At 37.2% G+C, this 12,651-nt stretch overlaps 1 protein-coding gene across 9 annotated transcripts in view; it reads right to left on the minus strand.

The window, feature by feature from the left end:
* Positions 1–12,651, minus strand: part of RABGAP1L (RAB GTPase activating protein 1 like) — an 891,828-nt gene that overhangs the window by 31,655 nt on the left and 847,522 nt on the right. The window lies entirely within an intron of this gene.

Genomic DNA, 12,651 nt, shown 5'->3' on the forward strand with positions numbered 1-12,651 from the left:
ATCTCATGTTGGTTGTCAGAAGAATTAAATGATATAATGTAGAGTACTTAAAATATTGCCTGGTCCATGGAAATGTTTAAAATTGTTTTAAAAATGGTATTTAATCAAAATTAATCTATTATAATCTACTGTGTTCCACAAGACTGTGTCAGTCTTCTTGTAGTCTTTTCCTTGGACAATCTTAATTATACAATACCTTTAGGCATCAAAATCTTTCTTTAATCTTTAGGTCCCAAAGTAAGCAATTAAAAGAAGGAAAACAGGTTCTTTTTTTTTTTTTTTAAGATTGCAAACATGCTATTTTGCTGAATTCTTGAAAACCCAGAGAGGCAAAGATGACGTGTTGATGCCCTTCTGCATCCATCATGATACCTTGTGAAGTACTAGGTCCTTACTAGGCCCTCAAAAGATTGTTTCTTGTTGAGTGCAACCAGTTTTTAAACTATGGTATTTAGAAAACATGGATATGGTAAAAGAAAGAGCATGAGAGAAAGGAAAGCTACCAGAATGAATATGAAATGATCTTACAGCTTTCTGAGGTGAGGACAGTTTTAATTCTCTTGAAACTGGTCAGAGAATTTGTTAAATAAAAAACAAAGACGCCATGTGTCATTCTCCATATTATTCTATTTGCTTCATTCTTCCCATTTGGAAACACTATGAAGTACTGGAATTATCTGCTTCTGACCACGATTGGGGAGTTTCACAAACTCAGACCAAACATGATTGACAGCACAAATGATTAAACAACCACATTCATGACCATATTCATCTGGCTGACAGGGGAATGTCTCTCCAGTCAAACAAGAAAGGTCATTTTCAAAGGTGCATAACTGAATTGCATAGCCACTGTTAAATATTATTATGAGAAACACTAATTCTTTATTATTCCATCTCCAGAGACCTTCAGCCGTACACTGTGACCACCTAAAATGCAACAGAAACAAAAGTACCTCCTGGCAACTATTCAGCTTCACATACCATCAGATTAAACAATAAGGAAAATATTCATCTTCATGCACTAACAAAACAGCAACAATAAAAACATTATTTTTCTTGACTTGGATAGCAGCCTCAGTTACCTCTATTTTTTTTTTTTTCTCTGTATATATTACTCATAATACTAAGGACATCAAACTAGATTCTCAAGATGAAGGGGCAAACCACTAGCACTGAAATAGCTCTGGAGCTAAGGAAAAAAGGCAAGAGGTCTCAGAGTTTAAAGCAGTGACAAAATGTTTCAAATTTATCTCTGTGAACAAGGGTTAAGGGAGCAGCCAGAGTGGTGAAAGCCCTGGGGGGAGACAGCCTGCCCCAGCAGCTATTTACCCACCAGACTGGAAGACTCATACCAGTGTGTACCAGGCTAAGGATAAAAATTGTGCAGAAGCATTTTATTCATGGTTCTAAAATGGATCCATTCACCAATGACTGAATTATATATTGTAAGCTTGTTCCAGAGAATTTTTCTGAAATCATTCTTTAAAACCCAAACTGTAATTTTGATTTTCCTTTTACACCTAAGAATATTCTTTGAAAAGTCAGTCCTGCCACTTGTATTGAGGTTCATTTCAAAGTGAAATTTTCATAAAATTCACTAGATATCTCAAATAAGCTAATCCTTTCCCATCTAGCTGAGAGCCTAGGATGTCTGGCTTCGTCTTGTTTAGGTAAACAGAGCAGGTTCCCAGAACAATATGTTGCTAGGAAACCTTCCAAACTTATTTATCTTGTTCTGTGGGGTGATGTTGAGCATCTACCTGTGATTAGCACAAAGAAAAAGTGGGGAAAAGGGTGGAGGAGGAAGAGAAAGAGAGCTGATATGAAATGTCTGTTATTTATGAAGTAATCAAAGAAAACAGAAAGACTTAAGAGTTTTAAAAACAATATTTCAGGTCAAAATTGCTTTTATTTTAGGGAATGCAATGCCAAAGTCTGAAATTTTTCTTATCAGAGAAAGAAATTAGGCAAGGGTAGGAGTGGGAGGAGAGTAATAATGCCAGACCATGAGGAATTGGCAAAGAAACTCTTTAGTATATAGTTTTAACACAAAGAACAGAAAATTGCCAAGAATTATTAGAATTGAAGCAACCTCTTATTTTAAAAATAGTATAGGTATCTCTCCCCTTAAGTTAAATCAATTAAGTAAAGGTGTGGACCTGAAGAATGTGTTAAGAATCACTAATTCTTTCAAATGTCCATCTCATTTTGGCGTCCTATTCCACTAACCGTCCAGTGTCAGACTTGGTCCTCCTGTCCAGCACTTCGTATTTGACTAAGCTCAGCAAATGCACTTAAGCAACCCATAATTCTTGGGTGAGCACAAATGATGATCAGCACTTAACTGTTTCAAAATGTATTATTAAAAACAACCAACCAAAGGAACAGAAAAGAAAAAAGGATATATGTTCCCAACAAGAAAGCCCCTGAAGAGTTTGATAGCAAGCATTCTGGACTAGCAAATGCAATTAGGGAAGGCAACAGTTAAGCTAGAATCAATGTTTTCAACTTTTGAATAGTTTATGGCATCTAGAGATATTTCACAATATGATTTGCCCTGATATTTAAATTCGTAACATACATACCCATTTATAAGAATTGGTAAAATGGAGCTGGAGGGGCCCTTGGAGACTGTCTGGTGTAATCCCTTTCTCTACAGGTGGGGAAACAGAATGCACGTGGCTAGAGCATTGGATGGGGGCGCATGCCAGCTGGTTGGTGGCAGAGCAATTTGGAATGTGGGTGGGTCTCCCCCCTCTCCAGCCTGTACTCCTTCTTCCCAAGACTGGGCTGTCTCTCAGGTGAAGTCTTTTCCCAAACTTCAGATATTCAAATACTTCTTTCATTATTTTTATCACGGCCATACACATTTTTTCTTTAAACCAGCTACACTGTTTTATATAAATTTATTTTGAAAGAAAACAATGAATTTGGAGTCAATGTAGAGAATGTGATAGGAAGAATAATGGACCCCAAAGAGGTTTGTGTCCTGATCCCTGGAACCTGTGAATATGTTACTTACATGACAAAAGGGACTTTGTAGATGTGATTAAATTAAGGAGATCATCCTAGATTATCTGGGTGGGTCCAAGTTAATCATATAAATTATTAAAATGGGATAATCCTTCCTGGCTTTGAAGCTGGAGAAGAGGGCTACCAAGGAGGGAAAGTGGGCAGACTCTAGGAGCTGGGGAAGGCAAGGGCATGGACTCTACCCTAGAGCCTCCAGAAATGAGCACACAGTCCTGCTGACACCTTGATTTTAGCCCAGTAAGACCCGGGTAGGATTTCTAACCCACAGAACTGCTGAATCATAAATGTGTGTGTGTGTTTTTTTAATTAAATTCAGTTTTATTGAGATATATTCACATACCATACAGTATGTGTGTTGTTTTAAGTCACTAAGTATATGGTAATTTGTAACAGTAACAATAGAAAATGTATTTTAGTTACAAATTGTGTTAACATAAAATTAAATGTTAACCCTTTATAATTTCTGGTCCCAAATACTAGAATACCAAATGAGATGGCAGTAAGCAAAGATAAAAGAACTTTGCCCCAGCTAATGTACAGATTCACTTCCTCCCTTTCTGCCTTCTCTCTCAAGTTGCTAATGGCAGCTGGTTGCAGTATTCGTTAAGTTGCACTGTTCTGGCTCAGGATCTGTGACGTGTCCACTGATATTTTCTGTTATGTCTTATTGCATTCTATTTTTAAACTCCTGTGGAAATCCTCTAAAATGATTTCATAAACAGCAATTTGAAGGACACTGCACTAATCAAATGGGTTTTTGCATCTATTCTCCCGACAACCACAGTCTGTGGGTAGTAATTCTATATCACTGGCGAGGCATTATCACCAATGCCCTCATTTGCCATTTACTGATGAGAGTGGGTCCTCCTCAGCTGCTTTCAGGAAATACCTAGAAAAGAGCCCAATAAGCTTAAGGGAAAGTGGAGTGAAACAACGACCTTTAATTATAGGGGAGGAGAAAGCACAGTTTTCCTCATTTACCTTACTCTCCCTCCATCTTAATAATGCTGGCCTCAGTTGGGGATATGGAGGAGGAAGGTTGCAAAGGAACACACCCAGCTTTCTTCATTCCCTATGCTCTCCGTCTTCCTGACATTTAAAATGTACACTTATTACTTTTATATATGTCCCACAGGCTGAATATAAATTAGTTTTTGTTGCATATCCACTAATTTTAGATGCACTTGCCTCAATAATCCCCATCTCACTAATCATACCTAGCAGGATTATGGCCCTATCTTGTATTTTTACTTTCACTGTCTTATTTTAATACTTCTCATTAATATTTTGAATTTCATGTGCATTACTTATTTCCAAATAACACACATTTCTCTTCTCAAATTTATGATTTGGTTAGGTTTCCTGATTATCAATTGTAGTCTTTGTCCATTTAGGAGCTCAAGTGTTTTTCAACCACATGGATCTTTTTTTTTTTTAGTATCTCACAGCTTTATTAAGCGATTCATGAATTGGGCAACTAAACAGATCTTAAACTTTGGATAGTAGTTAATGGGATAACAGAACTCTTAAGTAACAAATTAGGAACAAACTTATTACATGAATTTAAAGAAAACTTACACACTGAAGAGAGAAATGACCCTACAGAGCAGACTACACATGTGGGGAATTTTTCAACCTAGTTTACATTCTGCAATGTACATGGCATGATCTTTGGCATGCTGATCTTGGCCATGTAACAGAATATCAACTTTGTGAAAGTTGTTTTTTTTTAATTGAAATAAAGAACCCAGGGGCTATCAGGTTTCTCAAGGTAGAAGTATTATTCTTCATTTTGGGTGGGATGAATTTTGGTTGTGTAGTCTCTACTTCCATTTCTGGGCTCCTAGCATCCCTGGCTCCATTTATCATTTCATCTATTAAATGTCATCAGTGCTCTCCAATCACTGTGACAATAAGATGACCACATATGTTTCCAGAAGAAGCAGGAGTCATATAGCAGCAGGAAACCACTGAGCTAAGCTGTCAATAAAGACAATGGGAGGCCTGAACCAACCTACAAGGTTTTTAGGTGCTGTAGTATTGGTGTATTCTGGATGTCCCTTTCCCTCTTTCCTTTGATCTGTTTTTTAATCAGCAGTATTTGGCATTAAGAAAAGCATGGAATTCCTTCATGTCAAAGAGGTTTTGTTTTTTATTTTTTGTTTCAAACATTTTTAAAGTGATAGCTTTGAAAATTCTATATTTAATCCCACCAACAACTCTATAAGGTAGATATTATTTGTATTTTACAAATGAGGAAAGTGAAGAAAGGTAACTGGCCTGAGGTCATACAGCTGGTAAATGGATATTCAGAAATGGAACCCAAGCAGTCTGCCTCCAGAGCCTGCACTCTTTGCCGTACTGCTTGGGACTAGATGAATAAGAAAAAGGTCCTGAAGAAGTTGACAGTCTAAAGGTAGTGCCAAATACTTGTCTAATTACCATATAGTTTTCATAAAGGCAGTTAACAGATGTTCATATAAGGTACAAGGTTGATCAAGAAGAAATATACAGTGTGGGGGGGGGTTCATTTTGACAAGTTTATGCAAGTTCCCTTGCCCAATAAAAAATACAGCATTTCCCCTGTGCTAAATTTTAACATTGTCCTCTATAAGAGTAATTATTCAGGGCTAGGTGAATTTGCTTCTCTATGTCAGAAATAAAAGACACAAAAATAGCCCTTGATGGATACAAATGCTGGCAAGTAAATCATTGTTTATTCAAAAAAAAAAAAAAAAAAAAAAAAAGGACAGTATGATGCAGGTGAATATTTTCCAAAATAAAGTAACGATTCCTGGTAGTAAGTAGTTAGAGCACCTAAAAAATTAGTATAATATTCCAAAGGAAGGGGGCATGTGTGTGCTGAGAATCTCCAATTCAGAGTCACAGTCACTTCTGCTAGGACTTGTCAAGATCTGGGCATGAAATGGATCAATGGCAACAGAAATTCTAACAGTCAATTGAAGTAGCATAAAGGAGTGGAGGAGAAATAGATGTGACAGAATTAGGTGGAGAAGAAAAGGGACCATGTCCCATAGGTTTCACTTAATCCACTTCGTAGTTTTCAGCAAAAAGTTACTTTGACTCTGAGCTTTTAGCACTGGGCAGAGGGGGAAGATATTTTTACCCCATGATATTTTACCCCAGAGACTAGGGAAAAAAGACCCTTCAGAAAACAAAAGAGCCTATAAATTATCCTTAGATGTATTGTAATATTTAAGGAACACAATGGCTTAAGAAGGTGAGGGAAAAGGAAAGTACTTGTTGCAATTCTGCCGTAACTTCCAAGACTTACAGACATCAAATTACGGGGCATTCTTTTCCTGAATTCTTACGAACATTACAATCTATAGTGCTGCACTTGCTTTCATCTCATCTGGCACATCAAACTTTCCCACTTACTCAGGGCTGATGGTGCACAAACCTGTGTCATGAATAATTGTGTGATGTTAGCCACTTTCTAGCCTTCATGGCCCACTCCAGAATGTAGTGTGCTCATCAAAGTGTCTATGAAAGCTTCTGAAATATTGATTCTGCTTTCTTTAGCACCGTCCAATATAAGTTGTCTGGTCCCAATGCTGTAGCAACTTTAGGAGCCGCTTGCATTTTATAGAAACTGCTTATCTGTTCATTTCTAATTCCTTGTCTCCATTCCTATCAATTTAATCTTGAATACTATTTTCATGGAGTGCCTTGACACATCTGCTGTAGAGCTTTCCTATGGATAAATAATATCTGTAGGTAGAGGAATTTCTGGACTATGTATTGATAGCTTCCAAATTTATCGTTTTCAGGCCAGGATTTCTATTGAACTAACCCTACATATCCAACTGCTAACTTCATATCATCACTTGGATATTTAGACTTGAAACACTTTATACCTGGGCATATACCCCATTGCCTACCACAAAAACTGCTGTTTTTCCATCCATATGCTCAAACCAGAAACCTGGAAATCACCCTTGATCTCTCCTCCATCAGTGCTCATCAAATCAATCATTTGGTTCTATAGAGTATCCCTCCAAAATATCATTCTAGTTTATTTTCTTTTGAATTCCATTGGCACCACTCTAGTTCTCATCAGGACTGCAGCAATAACCTCCATACTGGTCTCCTTGCATCCATGCTTGCTCTACTCCAAATCTTTTCTCCATAGGACAGCCAAAGTAATTTTTTTTTTTCATGATACAAATCTGATGTCACTCTTTTTCCTAAAACTTTTCAGTTACTTCCCAATGATCTTAATATAAAGAGAGAAATACTTGATATGGCTGTGCTAGTCCTATGGGATCTGGTCTCTAGCTACTTCTCCCCTCACTCTCCATGCCAGTTATTTTATAAAACTGGGGTTCACATACCCCAGGGGGCCCATAAGATGATCCAAACAGGTACAAAAAGCAAAAGGCAATCATTAGCATTTCTAGTTCTGTTCATTTTTATCTCATCTTTATTTGTGACTGTTTTACTATAGTGGATGTAGATAATTTATTTTTTAAAATGAAAATACATATTTTGGAAGTATGTGCTCCAGAGACTTATATTGACAAGCATGCATAATCAAAAGTGTTTAGAGACAACTAGTCCATACTCCAGCTACAATGGACTTCTTTTAGTTCCTTAAACATGTCATATTCTGCCCTGCCTGAATGAAGCCAGCACATTCACCCCAAGAGTCTGCTTTAAAAGGTCTTAGGTGTGGTCCAGGCACCTCTATTTTCAAAAAGCTTTTCAGGCAATTCTAATATGCTTGCCATTTGAAAACCACTGCATTAAATTATCAAGTGTTAGAAAGGGAGGACTGAGGGAAGGACTAAAGAGAATTTTATCAACTGGCCTGAGAATATAATCACATTTCTAAGGGAGCATTCATTCTGTGTTCCAAACTGTCAATTTATAAATAAACTTCAGGAGAGAATAAATTTGTAAGTCAGGACTGCTTATTTTTAATGTTCTAAAATACTTCAAGAATCTGTTATATACACAGTTTGGGTATGTACTAGATTGAATAGTGTCCCCCCAACATTCATGTCCACCTGGAATCTCAGAATGTAACCTTATTTGGAAATAGGGTCTTTGCAGATGTAATTGGTTAAGATGCGGTCATACTGGAGTAGGGTGGGCCTTAAATGAATTATGGCTAGTGTCCTTATAGGAAAAGGGAAATTTAGACAGAGACATGGACATAGAGAAAAGATGGCCATGTTAACACCCAGGCAGAGATTGGGGTTCTGCTGCCACAGGCCCAAAACAGCTGGGGCTACCAGAAGCTGGAAGAGGCAAGGAAGGATCCTCAGAAGGAGTGTGGCTCCTATTAACACTTGATTTTGGATTCCTAGCCTCCTGAACTGTGAGAGGATCAATTTCTGTTGTTTTAAACCACTCAGTTTGTGGTACTTTGTTATGGTTACCCTAGGAAATTAATATAGGTATAAGGACAAAATTAAGTTTTAAAGAAGGGAAAAACCATATGCTTCAAAAAAAATTATTTGAGCAACACAGTTTCCCTTCAAAACTGGATGCAGAGTAGTTTAGGAGACTAAACAAGGTTTAGGAGTTAAACAGGTCTGCATTTAAATCTTTGCTCTGCCAAACACTAGTTATATAATTTCATGAACAAATCATTTAAACCTCTCAGAGCTTCAGTTTTTAATTTTTTTAATTGGGTAACACAAACAACAACCAACAACTACTACTGCCTCCTTTTATTGAGCACATAATGCAAGCCATGGTAGTATTAACCTATTTTATAAAACTTAACATATTTCGCACTTATCATACCTTATATTACTTAAAGCCTCAAAAGTTGAGGTGGATGTTACTATACCCATTTTATAAACTGAGTAAACTGAGAAAGACTAAATAACTTGCCCAGGAACCACAAAATGACAGACCCAATAGACCTTTCTGACACCAGAGCTAAAGTCTTAATTGCAGTACCTGACACTGCCTGTCATCTCGCCAGCACAGGTAGCTCTCAAACTCGGGACTCTAGCTAGACCTCATCAGTAGCCTACTCCAATGAACTGAGCTAATCAACTCAGGGAAGATGCTGATATTGTTATTTTATCTATTACCTGACTGGGAGATGATGAACCTAAGATACCTACCATACTACTTGGCATAAAAAAAGAACATCAGCACTCTGATCTTTTCCAGAACGCTAGGAAAAAAGAGAGGGTCAAACAGACCTAGGAGTGGTTGAACCAGGAATTTAACTCTGGGACAAAATTCTTAAAATTCCACAAGTCTTAAGAGAGAACAGGTTGTAATGACATATCTCCTCCTCTCACGGCCTTCTAGAAAACAATATTGAGGGCATAAACCATCCAGAGAGTTACAGCTTAAAGCAAATCACCTTGAGGTACTAGAATCAATCCGTGCTTGGATGGAACATATGCCTACATGTTCACTGGGAATGCCTTCTCTGTGGATTATTTCTCTATTTCCTTCTGCTCCCACTTCTTTGTGTACTGATTTGTACAAATAATGCCAGATTCTTTTCTTCATCCAGAAGCAATAGTTACAGCTGGGTTACAACTATTCCTTCTATTGGTTTTTAAGTCTGTTTTTCCTCAGTTTCTTTGCATTTAAAAGGAGAGCATGACATTTCATCTGTTTTTCTTTAAAAAAAAATAAAAATTCCCATCTCACTGTATCTGTTATTCTTACTTTTGGACTAAATGGAAATTCAGATTATTTTTCTCTTGGTAAAAATTAAGAAGCAGCATTATCTTAAGTTAGTATACTATGCTGGACATTTTCATTTCTTTTCTTTTTGGGGGTAGGGATGTATGCTCAAAATCCACTGTGATATTGCAAGTAAATTTCAGTTTCTAAGTTAGATTTTGGTTTGAAATTTTTCACTTAAAAATGTAGTGCAGTGTTTGGATAATAATACAATGATTACCAAATGCTAAAAATTAAGATTCTTAAGATGGTATATAATACACTGAATCTGGTTACATGTTGAATGTTATTGGTCTGATTCCAAGGAGTAGATTAACTAGATGTAGTTCCAGAATTGGGCCACAGAAAGCTGATACATTTGTGCATTCACAATGAGCTAATTAAGCTTATTTAAAACTAGACAATGAGATAGGAAAGGAAGAATGGTAGGGGAGCCAAGCAGGACACTGTTCTATACCATCATCAAATGCTACATTCATTATAATAGTGTTGGTCTTTCCACCCAGAATGCTAGGAAACTTGAAGCAGTACTCTTATGTTAATTATCATTAGTATTAGATCAAAAGTAAATACATATCTCTTGCTAAAATTCCTCACACCAGACAAAAGGCTATAGACATTTATGCTATAAGAATTTAATTCAAGAGACTAATATGCCAAACAATCTGAATAATTCTGTCTTTAGAGAAATCTGACTTTAATACACAAGACTATTTCAGAAAGAAAAACAGTAGGAAAGAAGAGAAATGGGGAAACCCTTTATTGTATTTATCTCCTCTAAAGTCAGTAGTACAGTTGGTTGGAAGTCGTTAGCGGCAGTAATAAACTGCTTGATGATTGCATTGCTATTTTTATACATCAACTTTTTAACATGGGAGACGATTTATATCTACAACTTTGCATTTATAAAAATTTTCCATTTACTCCCTCATTCAATAAATATTTATTGACTAACTACAATGTATGAGGCATAGTCATTTGGGAGCAACTGCACAGTCTGTGCCCTCAGAAAGCTTACAGTCTGGTGAGGAGAAATACTTTAAAGAACTAATCAGACAATTTAAATAAATATCGGACTTAAAAAACAAGGTAAGTTCTATAAGGGAGAAGTAAAGGTGGAGGGATGTAACACAAGGCTCTAATTTTGATTGCTTCCCTGAGGAATAACACTGAGGCTGAGATCTGAAAAATAAGTTAGCAAGTGAAGAATGGGGAGAAAGGGTGTTCCAGGCAGAAGGAACAGTGGACATGGAATGGAGAAGGACCAAATCAGCTACATAATTTGTGGGGCCAATGCAAACCGAAAATACAAGGCCCCTTGTTCAAAAAGTAAGAATTTAAAGATGGTGACAGCAGAGCTTTAAACCAGGTTTAGGGTCCTTTTAAGTACAGCTGAAAAGGTTACGCATCTGTGAAGCTATCTTGGGAAAGAGGGATACATGTTTGAGGGATCAAAGACCAGCTGTTGGAGCATGGGGGTTGGGGGCGAGGAATGGCGAGAGCTGGGACTGAACAAGAGGTGCAGAGGCACCAGCCCACAGCTCAAGGCTTCCAGATTCCAGCTTTCAGGGACCAATGTCACAGAGGGCTTATTACTATCTCCTTCACTGCTCTCCCAATATTTACTAAACAGCTATTAGGGAAGCAAAACATTCTGCTGGGTGCTAAGAGGAAGACAAAGCAGATAATCTCTGCTTTTAAGGAGCTTACAAATAATTTTATAATTTAGGGTAGAATGCGCTAAGTTCCAGGAGAGTGGTATGAACACCAAAGGTGGGAGATTCAGCATATGAACATTACTCACATGGGGTAGGGAATTGCAAACACACAGACAAAAGGACTCCAAACTGAGTGAAATTAGCTTCCTCCTGCCTTTAGAGCAATGACTTAACACCAGTGTGAGAACAGCAAACACATCTAGAGAACTTCCTATGTGCCAGGCACGAGTGAACCATGCTTTACATGTTTTAATTCATTTTAGCCTCACATCTACGAGGTAGGCGCTATTACTGTTCTCATTTTATAGACAAAGAAAGAAAGGCACAGAAAGGTTAAATAACTTGCCCAAGGTCACACAGCTAACTAGTGGGGGGGATTCATTTAAATCCAGGGAGTCTGGGTCCAAAGTCCTTGCTCTGAACTACCATATTATACTGCCTTTTACTTCAAATGTTTTATTTTGCTTTGTTTTTTCAATCTATGCTCACCAGTTATCTCCAATTTTTTTCTCCCTGGTCTTCCGTTATTTTCACTTTTTTCTCTGCTGAGTGAGCTATATATACGGTCTGAAATTAGCTAAGAGATATACAACAAGAAAAGTAAAGATTTTTCCTTTTTTTAATCATCTAGAGCCAAGCCAGAATTAATGGAACAATAATATGAAATAAATTTAGGTATGGAATTTCTGAAAGAAGATGCCAAATACAACACTACTTTCCTCTGGTTCTGATGGCAGTCCTTAATGTGTCTAGGTGCTGATGGCAGCTAAAGTTCATGTAGTTATGGATAATTACTACTGACTCCCTGAGAATTATGGACACCAAGTTAATGGAACTCCAGGAATCCACACGTTGGCTTCCAGTGACCCCATGGCCTGGTGCTGGATCCATTTCTTACAGAATTGGGAAATGCATGTATGTGCTCATTAATTGAACAAATACAGTATGCAAGGTGGAATTAAAGATAGCTGTAACACAGTCCTTTCATAAAGAAATGGATAGTAAATTTAAAAATTTGATTACTACCATAATAGAAATAGAAGCGTCTCTATTATGATTTTGAGTAGAATGTTTTCACAAATCCATCAGAAAATTTAGGACAGGCTTTAAGGAGGAATTGGCATGTGAGCATTGTCCTAAAGAGAGGTTTGGCACACTGATACAACCCAAGTTGTCCTGTCACGCATGTCAGGTTGTTTGTTTGTGGGTTTTT

This window comes from Choloepus didactylus, chromosome 2 (assembly GCF_015220235.1).
Source record: "Choloepus didactylus isolate mChoDid1 chromosome 2, mChoDid1.pri, whole genome shotgun sequence".
NCBI lineage: Eukaryota > Metazoa > Chordata > Mammalia > Pilosa > Megalonychidae > Choloepus > Choloepus didactylus.